Here is a 19,488-nt window from a genome sequence, read left to right as displayed (position 1 = left end):
ACACAAAACCCATCGACACAGCAGAACGGAGATTTAAAACAAATAATCATTTTTAAGGGGAAAAAAAATACAGGGGAATAAACATCGGAGGGGAGCATCCTGCAAACTTTCCCAAAGTAACACTGGATGCAAATAATCTCTATCTTATTGCGTCATCCGAATACAGCCCAAATCGGTCGAAAATCAAAGTATTCCAAACGGCAGAAATCTAAAAATTATTATTATTAATTGCTCACCTACCTGATCCATGCACCGCCGCCAGGACCAAGTCGATGTTAGTTTCGGCTCGTGGTAAAACATTAGATCCAAAATATTTAGAGTTCGAATGATAAAATACCAAAATCAGAAAAAAGAAAAAAATATATATATTCTAATCCTCAAAAATATGCTGTCGGTAAAGCAAAAGAAACGATAATTAGTACAAAAATGTCCGGGGGAAAAAGCTCATTAGGAGAGCGCACAAAAATGGAGGTACGCCATGGCTTCTAAGCTGGAAAAACAACGACCTGGGCTCTCTCCACGGCTTCTTCTTTCCAGCAAGGCACGAAAAAGGAGCCCTCAAAAGCTGCTTTTCTGCCCGAAAAAGGTCCGCTCGGCCCCCTATTAGTGCCTAGGAGAGGCAAGGGGCTGTGGGGGCCCCCTGAGGCTGCCCGAAAGTTAGGGAAAGTTGCGTAAAGTGTTGGGGAAGGCACGGAGCTGAGCGCGCTCTCTCTAAGGCACAGCCGCCATCTAGAGCTCCTTCCCAGCTCTGAGCTCTGCCTTTGATTGACACTCTCTACATTTACCCCACAACTCAGGTGATGTACCATAGACCCACCCCTTCATTTCTACCAAAAAAAGAGATAGCCTCCACCTAAAGGGTGCCTGCTACCCCCCACAGCCCTGGCTCCTTCCAACTACCCCAGCAGAAGGGGCACCTTAACCCCCTGTGGCTCAGCCACTCTTTTAAAACCAGAAAGAAACGTAATTTGTTCCTTTTGTTTTAAAGATTTGCTAAATATTTCAGTGCATGGGCTAAAATTACTTCCTCCCTGGACAGGAAGTGGTGCTGCTACAAGCCATTTTGAAAGAATGGCAGTGGAGCTCACAGCCATGCAGCCAGCAACTGCCCACCTTGGGGGTCACCCCACCCGAGGGGGGCTTATTTTTAAGCTAAGCCATAGTACCCCCAGACAAAAGGTCTTCCTTCTGTCATCCAGTATTTGCAGTTAGTGCTTGGAACAGAAGTGCCACGAGCTCCTGAAAAAGCCCCACAGTGCTACCAACCCCTTCCAGCTCAACAGCGCCTCCCTAGTGGTCTGCCCCAGCAACACTAATCCAACAGCTATGGCATTTTCATCAGAGATGTGAAGGCATTGCTGTAGAACAAATCTCACACCATTAAATGAATTATTTTTTCGTTTCCACTCTTAAATCATTAATACTCGCCAAGAAATTTTAAACAAAAGAATTCAAAGCCGCGAAATAGCCAAGATGCGTATTCAGAAATCAACCCGCATCTACAGTCCAACATCCTGGGGTGCTGAGAAGACATATCACAGAGGACATGGAGGAGAACCAACCATTCCCAGCCTCTTGCATCCTGACCACCATTTGTTTCCCCACAAGCAACAGACAACTTAAATCACATGGACTTCTTCCATATTTGTAGCCATCACAACCAGAGACGGAAATCAGCCATTGGGTAACCAATGGAGGGGAAGAGGCAATGGGCAAGTTCCAGCGTCTACAAGGACTGTCCACAGCACAGCATCCCAACAGCTCGGAAACACTGGCTTCCACCAGCTGAACCAAGATACTTCCTTTGAACTCTACCCACTTGCTGTCCATTTCTGCCAACAACCTATCACATCTCCATACCAAGAGGTACAATACGGTACGCTCTGCTGTCAGCATCCACTTCACTGAACACCAGTTTACCAACGACTTATGGAAGAACCTTAACACCTAAACTAGAACCAAGGAGTACGACAACACAACTGAAAATGCTTTGGGTTAAATCCACTCATCTGAATGTGGATCTCTAAGTTGGTCCCAACATCCAACACCACCACATAACGCACGGCAAAAGCAAACTTCAACAGGCAGGCGCGCATCATTGAAATAGCATCATCAAAAAAGCATCAACAATTCATTATGGTAAGAGTGGATATTTCCAAAGAGGCCTAAAAGAGCAAAATCACTGAACAGCCCATTTGTTTTCTGTTTTTAAAAACAAAACTCCATTGCTTAAGTCCACAGAATGAGATTTGTCCTCCACATGAAGACCAATCTGACACAGACAACCACGAATTTCAAGTGAAATGTACTCGAAATACAGTTCAATTATTTCATTCACAAAAAATCTGGAAAGAAGTTTTTTTAACGTAAGAACCACCTTCAAATTCATTAGAAAAAGCAACCATCATCTGCAGCAGTCAGAAAATTAACACAGTTTTCCTCATCAAATACATGGTACAGAATCAGGAAGCCATGTCCACATTAAATAGCAGTGAAACAGATCAGGTACACAGAACAATTTTAGGAAAATAGACTGTTTAGGAAGTATGTTGTCCAGGAAGTCTGGTAACAGTTTCTGTACACACACACCAGTGAATGAGCACATCTAACAAACCCAACAGAAAACATTTAAGTACTCCTTTATTATAACACATTTGCCCAGCCTTCAAGATGATACCGAATCCACCTTAAAATAACTTGAGAAAGTTTAGCAGAAGCACCCTGACAACACACCAAGGTTAGGGAAATGGCCAATGTTAAGCACCTGAATGAACAAACCAGAATGAATATTCATTAGAAGTCATAGCAAAGTGAAGATCATTTGTAAATGAAAACCACATTTTAAACATCAAGAACATAAAAAAATTTACCTTGCCTTTAGTGCTTGGCAGCTAAAGTATTTCTCACTTTCATAGCAACCGAAAATATAACACTCTTAAATATCAACACGACCAAGAAAAGATTCAGCCAGAAAGGACAAACACAAAGCATGAAGGAAACCAAAACCTTTTATTAAGTCACTTTAAAAAAAATAATAATAAATACATTTTGTCCAATGGGATAGTAACAGATTTCTTACCAAATCCATTTCCCTCTTAAGCACATATAATCTGAGAATCAAATTTTACCACCCAATCCTCAAACAGATCCAGCACTGGATAAAGCACTGACAGTCCCCTGATTAATTCAAGTGCAAAGTCCATTTTGATTGGATGATCACAACCCAGATCTTCTCTGGTTTAAAAAAGACACGAGTCCATGTTTTAACGTCCTTTTCTTGGACAGATTTATCACAGCACTCATGCATTAGTCCACTTCCTCAAACTCTCAATCAAGAGTGGAACTGCCATCTTGGTCTCATTCGTAGACTCCTTTTGACATTCTTCATCTTACTGGATTCTTTATGGAAAATTAAAAGAAAAACGCTGTTGGAATACAGATCATCTTATCTTTAAACTAAGACATTCAACAACCGTAACTTAGAATACGCTTCATTCCATATCATGCACCCAAAAATATCGACTTGTTTCACAAAAAGGTCATCAGTTCAAAAATCAAAAAGATGAACTTTAATCCAAACTGTAAAGTAGCAGAGGAAGAATGATTTCAACTTCAAGAACCTTTTCAAGGCTCCATAAGCTCCATTTATTTATTTTTTTCCCTTCTAGCGTTAAAACACTAAATAAATCAATAGTGGGAAACATGGGATATTTGCCCTGGGAACCATCTTTATTGGTTCGACCCAGCAGTTAAAGTTGACAAAGCTTAGAAAAGCCAATTTAATTATAATTAACCCAAAATTTTTTAACCGCTGTCCACTCTCCTTTCTTCAAACACCATCAAAACCAACACAGAAGTATGAAAACTGGGTTCCTATATAAAGACGGTGACTGGAAACAGGACGTTCTTAAAACTACACCATCATAATCCAGTTTTCTAGCTTATGGAAGACATTCGGTCCAACAAAAAAAAAAAACAATGCACACTTATGAACAAACAGGATGGCTGATCTGGTTAATACCGAGAAGAAACATGTCAAAAAGCAGATGAATATGGTCACAAGTTACATTAGTTGCTATAGCAGAGCCACCATACTACTTCTGAACCATATTCCAGCTTCAGTTTTCACATAACAACAATCCAGCCCACAGGTGAATGAAGAAAAAAACCAAACTCCTCAAATGGATTCTATGTGGATAAACAAAAATCAAATGTCTCCATCTTTATGTTTTCTTCCAAGAAAAATAAGCTTGGGTACTTCAAGGAAACTACTCATGCTCTTAGCACTCAAAGAAAGTTACTACAAGAAGTTACTCTACGGTAAAAACATCATTTGAAAACTGACAATGACCACAGGGGATGAAACACAATAAAGATTTTATAATGGCTTCATGATTTTGAGTACCTGCACTCTAACAATGTGTTGGTTCTTTTTTCATTTGAATGTGCACAGCTTTAACCTCGTTTTAGTCTGAAAGTTAACTCCACCCCTGTGCTGCTCCTGGGAGTCCTGGGCATATTCCATGAGGGATACAGAAATTACCCACAGTACAGCAAGAATCAGTGGAGCCATCTAGTGGCCCCCCACTGCCCACAGTTCTCCATTCTCCTCTCAAAATTACCAGTAAAAGCAAAATGAAGAGATGGAACCATTGCAGCAAGCCTCCATCTGACTTCCACAATCACCTTTGGGCCTTACGTTCCACTCTTCCATAGACAAGTTTATTCCTTGTTCTAAACACAATGGAAAAGCAGCACAACACATAGGAGTGGAATGCAGGATCTGGTCATTCACTCTGCTTAATAAACACTGTGCATCACTTGTGCTACTCACAGTATTTATTCAGGAGATCTTTGATTTCTGCTTTTGAAAATGCACATATTTGCCTAAGTTCTTTGTTTCAAGCTTCGATTCATCCTCAATTGGGACAAATTAAATATCTGGATTGGTTTCTATTCATTGCTAAACTAAAGAAACAGTTTGTGGGTTGGTTGGCTGGTCTGGACTCTTATTTTATACACTAGCCTAATTTCAAACTCATTCAGCCATTTGAAAATGAAGTAATACTTTGGGTATGTTTAACAATAATGCTCAAACATGATCCAAAATGTGAGGAAAAAGCCATCACCAACACAAAGTTGTACGTTACTGTTATGATCAAATATTCAGGAGCACTAACAGGAACGCATTGGTAGACCTACAAATAATCTCTTTAAAGTGTTTTATTTATTTCAAGAAATAAGTGGATTTAATTACTGATAATAGCTTCCCCACCTCTCAAAAATGTGACTTACTTATATATCACTCAACCTTGAAAGGCCCTTTTCAGTGGAGTTAGCTTTCTGCCTTAGACACTAATGAGATCTGCCAAGAAAAATTGAAGGGCAAATTTCTTCACTAGGTTCACCTACATTTGGTTGTACAAGAACCGTTGCAAGTAACCCTGCCACATTCACTTCACACTCTTCTTTTGACCTTGCAAAGTAATTAGCAGTAAACAACTGTTGGCATCATTAAGAAAATGCTGCAACAGCTACTGGTCTACAAGTTGTTCATATATCAAGGAGATGCCACAGTAACGGCTGAAGTCTTAAGAGCCATCAATAAGCTTCACGTGAAACTTACTTCTTCACTAAATGATTTCACAGGACTTAAATTTACTTACAAGTTGTCTTTATGAAAAAGATTGCTAAGAAATTTCAGTACACTGCTAAAATGTACTTCTCCACTAAGCCACATGCAGTGATCTTGCATTTACTGTAACCATGGAATAGCCAATTTCTGCCAGATCACAGGAAAACTTAATTCCTCCTGTAACATCAGTCAGGCAATAGCCCTGTTTTTGCAATTCCTATTACCTACTATTTGATGTATTTGTTTCCATACCCGGTGTTACAGACAAGATAAAGGAGCTGGGCAGTCAATGTAACACTGTTTCCCTTAACTGGTAACATTGGTAACATATTGACAAGCCTGGCAAACTGGTAAAATTTTGAAACCTTAGTGTTTACACAGCTTTTGTTTCAGATAATTACTTGTGTGATACTGTGTCTATTCAAAGACCAAAGCAGCAACAGACATCGACTGCCAAAAACTTCGGTCTCTTTTTTTTGTCAATCGAAAGCCTTTATTTCTCCAGTCTTGAGATTGAAGACCAATGACAAGATATAAAACAACCATCATCAGTGCAAGTGTGTAAGACACCAACACAGTTACAACTTCCTCAGACTGAAGTTTTTCATACTCCAAAGGCTTGTACACAAGATTAGGAATTGCCAGCTGAAGAAATGGACTCCAACTGAGGGAGCTGAATGGACAGAACGAGGTTCTGGCAGGCAAAACCTCAAGTTCTGTACTTCAAAGCTGATTAAAAATGTGACTTTCAAGACTCGTTAAAGATTTTGAAGATACTTCTGGTAACTTCTACACTAGAAGGAAAAGCAGATGTGCCCTCTGTTGCCTCTGAGTAAGTAACTCCGTGCTTTGGGCAGTCCTAAGCCCCCTTTCACATTACTGCATGTTCGGTCAGCACAGCAGTGAAAGCACAACTCATGTGGGATCAGGTATTTTTAGCTGAGAAAAGCAGTATTGCAGGATTCACAGCTTTAAAGATTAATTTAAGATGCGACCAAGGGCTTCCACACATTGTTGCACTTTTCAGGAGTATTATTTTCAAAGCCAACCATAAGTCGCATTTAAATAAAGAGCACCTGAATGAACATAAACCACATGGATCTTAGTGCATATAGTAAAGTATGTTGGCTTCATTAAAGCTCCTACTGTTTTCCTCTCCCTTCTAATTAAGAAAGGAATTTCAAATTGGAAGCATTTAAAAAGTATTTTTAAACATTTTGAAAGCTATGATCTATGTTGGTAACCAGATACGGTACTCAAATATCCTTTCAGGGCACAAACATGGCAATGTTCTTACTCAAATTCATTTTGAATTAACACACCTTGAAGACAAATATCTCCAACTGCGAGATTACCTTGAGGTAAAGATTACAAAATGAGGATGGAAAAATTACCCAGTGTGTAACTTTAAGCCTAATTCCTCCTCAACAAACCAAACGTGACACGATCCATTTACATTTCAATGACAGAAAATGGGAAAACGTACAGAAAAATGAAAGAAAGAGGCAAATATTTCATATTGAAGCACAACATATTAATAAATCATGTTTAGAGATTATAGCAGATGATCAGGGAAGAAAGGTAACAGTGGACAGCAGCTCAGCAAGAGTTTCAAGGAACAGCTAGAAAGAACAATATCTGCTTAGAGCATCTGAAAAAATAAGCTGTTTTACATATGCCTGTACAATGAAAGTTAGCTTAATACTTGTAAAAGAACATAATAAAATGCAGAGGATAGTAGAAGTGGTGAAACACTAAGCAAAGATGACTAAAACCAGCTTGCACACTAAACTGAATTCCTTAAGGTTAGTCTATTCTACTCTTTCACTTAATGACCCCACACATTCAGTGATAAAATGCTCCATAATTAAGTGTAACAAAAAAGTAGCAAAGGCCACAACAGGTTTTGTTCACTCCATGGAGTGAATAAGGACTCCTCCCCCATACTCCTTTTTCCTTTCAAAACAGCTCTACCTTAATCCTCACATCACAGGAGTAGAACAGAAGGAAGCAAGTGACTTGGAGCAGTTGCTTTTCTAGCACGTGAGGCAGCTTTGATGGCATTTCGTTCTAGTTAAGAACGGTTGCTGGAGGTCACTGCTCACACAGCCAGTTAAAAGTTAACAGCTATCATGTATCAGTGAAATAAGTGCATCTTGGAACAGCATTTCTTTTCAAGCTCCCTGCAGCCTAAGGCAGGCACTGCTCAATCAGATACCCCTTCAAACTGCAAGAACTGGCTCCAAGAAACTGTCTCTTTTAAAGAAATATACAGCTCATACTAAAAGTCACTTGAGTTACACAAATCCAATGGACTTCCTAACTGAAAATGTAGAACCAGGGAACTGGAACTTTGAGCAGACGGGAAAACAAAAGGACTTGAGTATTTCCAGGGACAGCTCCTAAGAGTCACAAAACGTGCCAGAGACAGCAAATGGCCGTTGAGACCAAACCACTTCCAGTAAAGGAAGATGGAGACTATCCCATCCTCATGTTAATTCAGTGCAGAACTGAATAAACTCTTCTACTCAAGCTTGTCGTTTTTACATTTTGATTATATGGGGAATGATTCTTAAATGAAAATTTATCAGCTATTATTTTAATGCAGCAAGCTGTAACAACATTACAGACAACTTCCTGCAAAGCAGAAACACTGAAAGATGAACAGAGACAGAATAATTGTGGAATAAAAAAGTCTATAGAGACAATTACTCTCTGCTCAAAGCCCCTCACTTGAGGCTGACAAAAGCATGGAAATACAACATGAAATGCTGCTAAGGCAAATTTCTCCTGCTGCGACACTTTCCACACCATTTGTTACCTAAATTTTAAGTGCAGAGTATTCCCTTGTTGTGACAGGTTTTGTGTATCAAACCCTCCTAAACTAGCAAATTTATGATTCAATAGTGCTCATAAATATGGAGTTCAGTGACAGAAGCAGCGGACCAGAATACAACAATTACATGTGAAAGCTCTTCTCCAGAAAGACAGCTTTCATTTCTTACAGCTCAGCAAGATGCTGCTGTGGTCCTATGTGAGCCTTGTAGGAACACACACATGCACAGCAACACGTTCCCAAGAACTTCAGAATGTATTCAGCCAACAACTTCAGCAAGTTCAACATTACACCCACATGTTGGTTCTTTTCATTTTCAGTTGTTTTTACAGCTAAAATGTAAACATTATTAGGAATAATAACTTACCAGTGCTTCAACCAAGAGCAGTTATTTTGCTTACAGTAAATCATTTCCTCATCACATCTGCAGGGAAAACAGCATGTTAAATGCTTAAATTAATAATAATAAAAAAAATAAAACTAGAAAAGACAAAGATGCATAAGATCAGAACAGGAGCCTAAGCTTATGGCAGAAGGTCTCCTCTTGAATAAAACCAAACCCAAGCATGAAGCATGGAAGGCATTTTTATGAAGAACCTGAGGGATGACTGGGCAACATGTTAGCAAAGAATCTGTACAACCCTCCCCCCAAAAAAACTATCCATAAATCCCCTAAAAATAAACAGGCACTAAGTGGAAACACGCGGAAACTGATCTGCCTTCCACATAAAAGTAATTAAAATACTCATTTCACAAATAGGTGGTATCAGTTAGATACAGTAGGATAGTTTAACAGACTTGCATGGAACAAGTTATCTGATCTGTATCCTACAAAGTTGCCCATTATGGTCAAGATCCAGATATGAAAACTCCACCTGGAAAATGCTTATTGGCAAACCCCATCAATAAACATCTTTTAAGAATCATGTTATGCAGAGGTAGAAAGATGACAATAAAACCTGAAATGTCAAGAACTCACCCATCCCTCTCCTTTTTTTGACTCAATTTCATCCATGCCAATCAATCTACAGTCATGAGACACACAAGCTGCCTTCTAACATGTAGAAAGAAAGTGCTTCTCTCATGATCTCTCAGAATCTATTGATATTAGAATACAGCCTCCAACAAAGTAAAAATGAATCTGTATGGTGATAGCAGAGCGTGGTTAATCTCCTACAGTATTACTAATTGTCATCTTCAAACTGATAGCTACTCAGATGAGTAGAAAGAAAAACGGATGAACTGAGTTAATTTAGTTGAAACAATTAATATGGGAAAAAATCCCCTTAGGAAGGAGAAATAATGAAGACCTTGAGTCCTTAAGTGTCATAAACATGAAGGAGATCAAAATGAACATGGGATTTACATGTTTAAAACATGTATTTAAAATGTCATCCAACAGCTGTTACTAAATGAGAGCACAAAATGAAGGCACTTCTAAAATGGTGGATGAGTGCCCTGCAGAACACAACATGGTTGCCGGCTTTTCATCATTCTAGAGGCACCTATCAGTCATTTACTCAGAACACACATAAAAAGCTTAAGATATAAACTAGATAAAGCAGCCTAATTATGCCCTTCCAAACTCCTTCTCTCCTATATCTAACATTACACACAATAAAACCTTCGGAATGTATGATTTAATATGTGAAAACCAGGTAAAGCTAATCACTGACAGGTTTTCAACTTAAAGCACTCAGTCACTTTTAACAACGGAAAGAAATACATCATCTACCTTCAAGCTATTTTGTTTTCTTTAAGTCCAGAGTTAGCATTCGTTTAAGGTAATTTCTCAAAAACTTCAATGAGATTATAAGATCCAGCTCCGTAACAGAATAGAGTAAAAGCTGCTTCTACCTGAACACTGAAGTTCAGAGCTGAGCAGAAAGCACTTCTCCCAACTCAGAGAAATGTTGGGAAACAGATCCAGTATTTGTCGTGGTGACATTACTAACAAGTAGTCAAACTTCTCTACGGTGAATAGATGAATCAAGCAGTGAGTTTTCTAAAAGCACTAAGATATATGTTAATGTACATAAACAAGTGATCGTTTTTTCACTATTTTCAAACACACCGTAGCAATTCAGTTTACAATTGGCAATACCCATGAGGTATTCACTCCCTAACTATTGAATGCACCACAAAAGCTGGAGGCTTAAGCCAAGACAAGCTTAAGATGATTAACCCATCTGTTTCCCATTTAGCGTTCTTTCATACATGGTAAATCAAACACCTTTTAATCAAGCTAATCACACTAATTGCTGTAGATGTCACGTGATCAGATTTTAAAACAAACGTGGACTCCTTTGGTAGCCTTACAGTTGTGTCTTATGTTTCCATATTACAAAGAGATGTCCTAAGTCCCCCACAGAAAACACACTTTGCATCACAGATCCTACTCCTTCACCAAGAGATCAACACTACTGTGTCCATGAAGCAGGAAAGCACGTCTCCTTTCATAAGGTGAGGTGAGAATAGCTGCTCTTAAACCACTTACTTGACATTACATTCTTTATCAGGAGCAACTAAGAATGTATTTTTGTGAAGACGATACAACCTACAGCCATGACACTGGTCTTCCACATAAGCTGCCAATCCTACAAATGTTACACCTCACTAATATGCTGCAGTGTGGTCATTAACTTAAACCTTTCCTTTAGTCCCCAGTAACACATAACTAGCCTAACAAGGTCTACCTAACTAAGGAGCGAGCTGCCATTTACTAGATGAAAACACATTGTTCCTACCAATAAAATAAAATAAAAGAGGCTTCAAAGAGGTCACAAAAACAACAAAGGACATTTAAAGCTGTTTGTATTGTAACTATCTATTCAGCACGAACAGCGCTGTGATGGAATACAAAGTATATAAAACAATTAAGACTGAAGAGCTCAATTTTGTATGCATTCTAAAATGCTCAGGTCAGTCAAGATGACTCAGCTCACAAGCACTTTATAAAAGCAAGTCAATTAAAAGTGATTTCAGTAGCTTAAGGATATATAATTTCAGGACACAAATCTCAACTTTGACTGGTTCCATTATTACCACCAGGGTCTGAATATGCTTTTACGTGAATCACAGCTTAGTCTACATAAGAGACTGTAATACGCCTGGTAATTCTGGCCCCTCGTAAGTGAAGATTCACACAGGGTTTCAAGTATGTTCTGCTGTTCTTCTCAAGGCATCAGATCATTCCTACTGCATCTTTCTACTTCTCAAACTTCTCAGGCACATGCACAACGAAGGTCCACAATACACTGAACAAGCCCTTTTGTTTCTAATTAGCTGTGTTATGTTGCAGCACAGACACGGTGCACGGTGTGTGTCTATTACCTGAAAACATGAACTCATTTCCACCTTGCCTATCATCTGCAGCAAGTTACTGCTAAAAGTTCATCACAATACAAACAGTTTTAAAATGCTTAATGAAAAGAGGTATAGAACTCGTCCTATACGAGCAGGCTGAAGCTTCACCCAAGCCAAGGAGAATAGCTGCACAAAGGTAAGTCTGTAAGACCGGTCTTCTTAACTGATCAGGGTAAATTATGTATTTATTTAAAAACAAATTGTCAGGAGTATTTCTGAGAATTCTGCTACATATCTCCACGTAGATGCATTTAAGCTCTGAGGTCCCGAATTTACATTGGAGGACATCAGCATCGTAAGCTGTGAAAAGGAGCCAGTTAAGACAGACAGACAAGATTCCCAACTTTTAATTACACAGTGGTGAAAGTGTGGCACAAAAGTAACACATTACTCTGTCTCTAAACATAGAACCTCAAAATGTAATAATAATAATAAGATATTAAAATGCTGAAAACTAATATTGCTAGGACAGATTTTCTTTATTCTCAGTGTGGAATTTAGGTTTAGGCTTTTAAGAGTAAAATTATGTTGAAAAGAGAATTTCTGTGTTTCTTCTGTAAAAATAGTACGTAAAAACTCACACACATCACCTGGTAATAAATCAATACCTTCAATTTAAGTATTTCTAAAGTTTGATTAAACTAGTTGCCATTAACAAGAGTGGCAGCTCCCATAAGCACAGCCTTATTTCAGTTATGCTCATTTCGGACTCTTAAAAAATGCCTTATGAATGACATCAAAACGTTAGAAAATTAGTGAAGAGACATGAACATTATTTAGCACGTAACAGCAGTTCTCAAATGCACTGAGATTCAAAAGAAAATTCAACGATGTCTGAGCTTAAACACGCTGTGTTTATTTCGCATTAAAAAAACCCCACACATCTAAAATTAAAAACAAAAAGCCAATGGTGTAACATACCTGGCACACACAGCACTGAGCTCTGATCAAGGTTTTTACTTGACCAGCCATCTGAATCCTCCGTATCCATTAACAGCCTTTAAAGAAAAACACAGCAAAAGAAACAAGTCTGTCAGAGTAGAAAGACACACGCAGGTTTTATTTATGGTCTTAATGCTCTTGACCAATATTAACTACTTGAAAACACGTCAGGTGTCTTACGATTCATACAACTCATACCTAGAACACAAAAAGGTAATATCTGTATTTGTCAAGCATTAACACTCAGGCCTCCAAAAATGAAGAAGATCCTGCAGAATGGTTTTGTGCAGAAATACCTGAAGCCTCAAGTTGTTTCTGTCACATACAGATGTTACCATGTGTCCGAACTTTAATGCTACAAACACTGCGAGTACAAAAAATACACTATTTTTGAAGCTGAATGTATGATTTCACAGGTGAAACGGGACACATGCAGCTTTATACAAATACACTGCTATTTCCCTCAAATGCAACACAAGTGTGTATTTACACATACACAATCCACTTTCATAAATAACCATAAAAAAGCTAAAGTGACCCAGGAGAGGTGGCATGTATGTCATGTATTTCTATCCATGTCTGCAGCAAGAACGCTGCAACAAGTCCAGACCATTTATAAAACACGTCCCTCCCAACTTCAATGGATTTTTTCCCCACAGCACTAATAAAGCAGGACGTACTAACACAAGTTATAACCACTCTTACCTAAGAAAATAAGGTACCAACGATTCTTCTGGAAGCCATTCAGGAATATAAGGCATTGTTCATGGAATTCTACCTGTAATAAAACAAGCAAACATTCAGCATTTGGCTTTAGAAAATTAGGACAAGATGCTTGAAATATATTGGCCTTTAGATAATTATTAAGTTCGGAAAAACTTACAATAGCAGTAACTATATCTTTCTAACTCAACTCTAAAAATAAAAGTACGGGTGAGTGTATGTACTTGGCTGAAGAAAAACCCAGATGAAAAGTGACTGACACACAACACGCACCATCTCTATTGCTGCATGAAGAGCTGGAATCTGCTCCGTCTCCCATTGCTTTGACTAAAAGAACAAATGTTTAAGCAGTTGAGTTCTTCCTTAGGAGTAACTTCTGTATTGGAGAACAACTCTCAGTCCCTGCACTCATCCCACATTAAAGTCTCCCCAAGTGGGCTATGCAACGTTGTTTAAAATTACTTGCTATCGCTGCAAGTTCTGAAATGGTTTCTGTCATTCTCCTCCCCGAAAGCTAAGTCAAGAGTTACCTGATTTCCCCAAATAAGGTTCTTTTTGCACCCTTTCGAATACACTTTTAAAGCCTTCAGCTCTCTGACCTTTAATCAGATCCCAAATTCTGCTCCTCAACACAACCTACACCACGTCTGCATCACCTCCAGCCAACTTCCCTCGCTTTTTGTGTGAAGCCCCACCATGTAACTCTGCAGCGGTTACATTTACCAGCACTACTTTATACACTGGAAGAAGTTGGAAATAATTCCATTCGTATGTGGGTAATTTAAAAATTGTTTTCACGTTACGTTAAGGATCTTCATTAAAATACCAACATCCTATGTACGTAAAAATCTACAATTATTAAACAAAATAGGTTAAAATCGCTATTTATTGTGAGAGTGAGCTGCTATTTTGGCTTCAGCAGCTGAAAGAAACAAACCAAAGCTATTGGAAAAATACATCCCCTCATATACAAAAAGGAGGAAAAAAATAAATCCAGCCCCCCCGCCTAAAGCTGGAACTTTCTGTACAGCAAAGTCTGCATGGCAGAACCTATTCCACGCTGCAGAACTGTTGCTGGAATTCCAAAGATATAATCCAAAGCTAAAATAAAGGTACGAAGCACCCTGCGTAAAGGTGATCCAAGTCCAATGGCTGCTCCAACTTCTATCTCCATCTGTATATAAAGGCAGCTTTCATTGTTGCAACGATGGATTCACGTTTGCAGAGGAAAAAATGAGAAGGTGGCTTTACCTCCAACTGCAGCATTTAAAACCTGCACGGAGTTTTTCTAATCCCGTCCAACAGATGAATGCAATAAATATGGCTACTCACAATACCCAATTTAAACCCACATTCTTAATATTTACCTTCTTTTTTTGCTGCAGTGACTTCTCGTACATTTGGAATTAGAGTTTTATCCCTAAATTGGTCATTGCTGAACATAAACCAGCGCAAAACCAACCCCAGGCATTCCATTTAAACTTGCATTTTTCTAAAGTCTCGCAATAGGTGTTGGACAACTTCTAAATTATTAACAAGCAAAACAACGATAGAAATGCTACATAAACAGAAAAGACTGCAAGCTGCCCGTAAAATGCACAGGCTGAACAGCAGGAACAAAACTGTCACCCAATAAATGCTTTTTAAAAGCTTCTACTGTCACACGGGAGCCCATTCGCCTCCATATCGCATAATTCCTATTTCAATAAAGACCTTTTCTTCTCCTACCGTCGCCTAAATCACAACAGCAGTGTTTTGCCAACTTTAAACTACAGACTTGGCACCGCCGATCTTTGTTTTCCTCGTGTTTGGAAGTTTTCGTATTGCCCTTTAAATCGCAAAATCGTCTCATCCGTAATTGTTGGAGTTTTCTTTAAAGTTCAACACCTGAACAACTGCTTTCCAAGTGCGGTATATTCCTATCCATTGTCTCAATAAAGTACCAAGCTGTCTCATCCGCAGCCTGTTTTTTTTCTTGCTGGTTTAGAAAGAGTTAAAAGCCAACACCCCACCAAAAAAAAAAACAAAAAAAACCCACTAAGTTTTATTTTTAAGAGAAAAGGACATGGCGTCTTTGTTCTTATCAACTACGAAAACATATCCCCGACCCGAGCAGCGACGGGCAGCAAACACTCTTTAAACAGACGGGGTTGAACACGTAACTGCTGCCGTGCCACGGTCTGCACCCCCCGGGCTCTCGTTGCTGCGGCAGAGTCGTAGGGCGGCTGGGCGCTGCACGGAGCGGTCCGGCCCCGCAGCCCCCCGTTCGCTGCCGCCCGCCGTCGTCCCCGTCCACGGTTCCCCGGCCCCGGGGCAGCCCCGCACGCGGGGGGCGGGGAGCGCTCTGCAGCCCGAGACATGGCGGGGAGGGCGCGGAGCGGGACTCGGTCTGCGATACCGCGGTCCCCCGGCCCCACGGTCTCCTCTCGGCCCGGAGGAGCTCGGGGAGAAGAGCCGGGGTCCCCCGGGCTGCACTCGGGGAGAGGGGCGGGGGGGGAGGGGGGACGACGGCGGGAGCTCCAGCGGCCCCCTCCCCCTCCCGGCTCCAAGGACATTTTGTTTTTCCTCCCAAGGACAAAGGACAATGAGGAGAGGGGCGGCTCGGCCACTTACCGGCGATCGCAGCCCGCTGCCGGCCGACGAGGGCCCCGAGGACGGGGCGCCGCTGCCGTCCTCGCCCAGCCGGCGCCCTGAGGACGGCTCCGCTCCCGCCCGCCGAGGGCGAGGCTCGGGCAGGGCTCAGCAGCCCGGCGCCATTGCCCTTCGCCCGTCGCAGCCCTTCAGCGGCTCTCCCGACCGCGCTCCGTCGCCCTCAGAGCCCCCGCAGCGCCGGGCCCGAGGTAACCGCCGAGCCCCGGCGCCCGGAGCGCCCGTCGGACCCCCTTGTTCCGAGCGGCTGGGAGAGCGCTCGGGAGCCGGGCGGCGGCGGCGGCTGCTTCCCCGGCCATCTTGTGCCGTGTGTGTGAGGGAGTCTCTCCCGTCTCCTCTCAACTCCTTCCTCCCCTCCCCCCCGCACAACATGGCCGCCCGCTCGCTACTCACTGCGGCGAGGAAGGGGCGGGGCCGCCCCTACCCCCAACCTACGGCGAGCAGCGGCCCCCCCCCTCCCTCCCCGGCCGCCCTCGATGGCGCATGCGCGCAGCGCCTCTCTCCATTGGGCTGACAGGGACGCGGCCGGCAGCGCCCGGCACAGCCCCAGCCCCACCTGGACGGGGCATCCCCGGCTCCACCCGCCTCGGCCCCGCTGAGCTGAGCTGAGCGCCGCCCCTCACACACCGGGTCCAACGATCCTCCCAGGCGCTCCCAAAGCGCTGCTCTCATTCGTCCTTGAGGCAGGACGGCCTGCTCGGGCCCTTCCTGTAGCCATCAACACACAGGGGCCGACCTCATGACATACCACAGATATGTTTCTCCCTTAACCCGAATCCTGCTCTGCCTCCACCTGCTCCATACGCCCATCCATGCAGACAGCGGCAGGAACAGTCTCACCTGCCTGCAGCATCGCTGTGTCTGCGTTAGCTGCTCTAAAAAACACCGCAGGCACCCAAACACAACACAGTACCCTGCTTTTTATAGCCAACACCATAGAAACTGGCTCATCTGCCAACCTCACCAGGACGCTGTCTGCTATTTTGACTACTGCCATGGAAACCAGATACCAGGAGCATGGGAGCATCCCCGTGTGTCCACCAGCACCTGCGATGTCAGATGTCAGCGTGCAGCTGGGCAGGAGGACATTGCAGGATGCACACCCAGCTAAGTGACAACGACACAATTAACACTGACACCCTTCAGCAATCACGGTGTGATTAGTGTGCATTGATCCTGTTTGACTGCTTACTCTGTTAAAAGCACAACGATATAGCAGAAAGAGGAAGAATAGCCATTCTTCCCTTTTTTTTGTTTTAAACATAGCAATGTGAGCAGGTACGGCAGCAATTTAGTCAGCAGTACCTGAAACATTTGGGGAAGGCCTGTAGGGAGAACTGGATTTTTGGTTTGCTGAAGGGAGCCTGTTCTGCAACTTCATTTCCATTCAGATTCTGGCAAAGCAAAAGCTAATCTTTCTCCCAGTGGAACTGTGCATGTGTAACTGCATGCAAAGGTGCTGCCTGTGCTCCTTGGAAAGATACCAACAGTGAGGAGAAGGGAAAGGCAACCACGATGAGGCACAAAGTAGACAACAGTACAGCAACAGCACTGCTACTTACACAGGTGTTTTCACTCGCTGCGGGAGGTCTGTCTTCACAAAGACATGAAGCTCAATATTCAGCTTCCAGCCTTTCTGCTGTTTCTTCCCAGAAGACGTATCTAGAAAAGCATATGAAGTACCATCACTTGTGACAGCCACGTGAAATGGAAGGAGATCAAGCATTCAAGACATAACTGCTCTTGGTAGGAATAGCATGGATCCAGCCAGAGTGGTTTTAAGTCAGAACTGAACAAGACCTGACCTGCTTATCTGATTTTTTCCCCCCATCCCAGCTAATCTAATAGAACAGATTATTCATCTTTAAAGATAAATTTATTCCTGTACCTTTTACAGATAGATGTGTTTTTAACAGTCAATTACTGTACTGCTTTTAAGCATAAACAAAAAGTTACTGGAAATCTAATATCCTCATTAATTATAGTCAGTGCTGCTCTTTTGCTTCCTGGCCACCAAGGCCAAAAGCAGCTCCAAAAAGACTTGCACAAGGATCCATTTATTCTGCTGTTTCTTGGCTTGTCGTGAGCTGTGTGTAGAGGAATGTAAGTACAGCCACTCAGCAGTCACTACACCCATCAAACTCCATGTTCAAAGCAGCAGATCGTCTGCATTCTGTTTTCCTACCAGAACAGAAGGACAGCTCTACTTTCCCTTCTCACACCTCCATCTCCCATGGTCAGCTCTGTATTAACACCAAATCCTTGTTCCTACCACCTCTGTGGTTACACCACTCATCCCTTCTAAATTCGTCATTTCTCTGCAGCTGCAATTTCCTCTATACGCTCTATTCTATTTTAGACAGCGATTTCTTTTCCTGGCTTTGTGTATCATTAAACCAAATACTTCAGCCATGTTTTATGAACCACTTGTCAGATGGTAAGGAGGCAACTTAGTGTTTCCATTACTAATATGGGAAATGTTTTCTGAGACCGCATCTGTGGCTACAGCTCCCAATTTAGGCACTCAGCTTCACCTTCCCATACTCACCCCATTTTATTGTATGAGCTTTTAACCTTCCCCCCAGCTTCCATGAAGGTCATTAGCAAACAAAAGTCCTTCAGATACATGAGTTATTTTGTGGTGAGCATTTAAATTCCTCCAGTGTGTTCACAGAAATTGTCACTCTGTCCCAAATTAAATCTATTCCTACATTCTATATTTGTATATAACACGTTACTGAAACAATGTTTTCTCTTCTTAGTAAGTCACCATTCAAACCACAGCAGTGCAGCAGTGTGCACAGGCTGAGCGAACACAGCTGCATCTACACTGCTCTCATTTAAGGACTTCTCACAATGACCGATATCGATTCGACTAAACTTTGACATAGAATAATGTCAATAAGCAGAAAGGTAAATAGAGACAAAGTCCTTTTAAGCACAGAACCAACTTCCCTCTGTGACCATAAAGACTATTACGGCATATTGATCCTAGCAGAAGCTTTTTGCTACTTTCACACAGCGAGCAGTGACAGCACCAACAGTTCCAGCAGTCAGCTCATGCTATTCATTCTACTACAGGTCTGGAACTGAAACTGAAGCTCAGACTTTCATTCTACCTCATAACGAGTAACTGCAAACACATCTACACGCAGCACTTCTGCACACACCCTTTTTGTTGCTATGACTTAACACTGAAAACCATGATTCGGTTAATATGGCAGTTTCGCTGGCACTTTTATGGTGCTCCCATTTAGAATGATGGACCTTTGGAGCAGCAAGAGAAAGGTTTATTACCAAGAATAATTTGAAACCAATTATCCTCACTGTCGCAAGC

General features: G+C 41.7%; 1 protein-coding gene across 5 annotated transcripts in view; it reads right to left on the bottom strand.

Annotated features, from left to right (window-relative positions):
* The window catches only part of CHD2 (chromodomain helicase DNA binding protein 2), a 100,460-nt gene that overhangs the window by 46,147 nt on the left and 34,825 nt on the right, over window positions 1–19,488 (bottom strand). For 3 of the 5 annotated variants that reach the window (XM_032446886.1, XM_032446880.1, XM_032446884.1), the window contains exons 5-9: window positions 17,714–17,813; window positions 13,485–13,557; window positions 12,759–12,835; window positions 8,839–8,895; window positions 241–3,399 (exon numbers count right to left, since the gene is read on the bottom strand). The gene's annotated coding sequence lies outside the window, so the exon portion shown is untranslated. Of the gene's footprint in view, window positions 1–236; window positions 3,400–8,838; window positions 8,896–12,758; window positions 12,836–13,484; window positions 13,558–17,713; window positions 17,814–19,488 lie in introns of all 5 variants that reach the window. The other 2 variants (XM_032446881.1, XM_032446882.1) reach the window with 2 other exon arrangements.

Source organism: Coturnix japonica, chromosome 10, assembly GCF_001577835.2.
Source record: "Coturnix japonica isolate 7356 chromosome 10, Coturnix japonica 2.1, whole genome shotgun sequence".
Lineage (NCBI taxonomy): Eukaryota > Metazoa > Chordata > Aves > Galliformes > Phasianidae > Coturnix > Coturnix japonica.
Note: the sequence above shows the minus strand (reverse complement) of the source record. Positions and strands in the feature narration are given on the sequence as shown.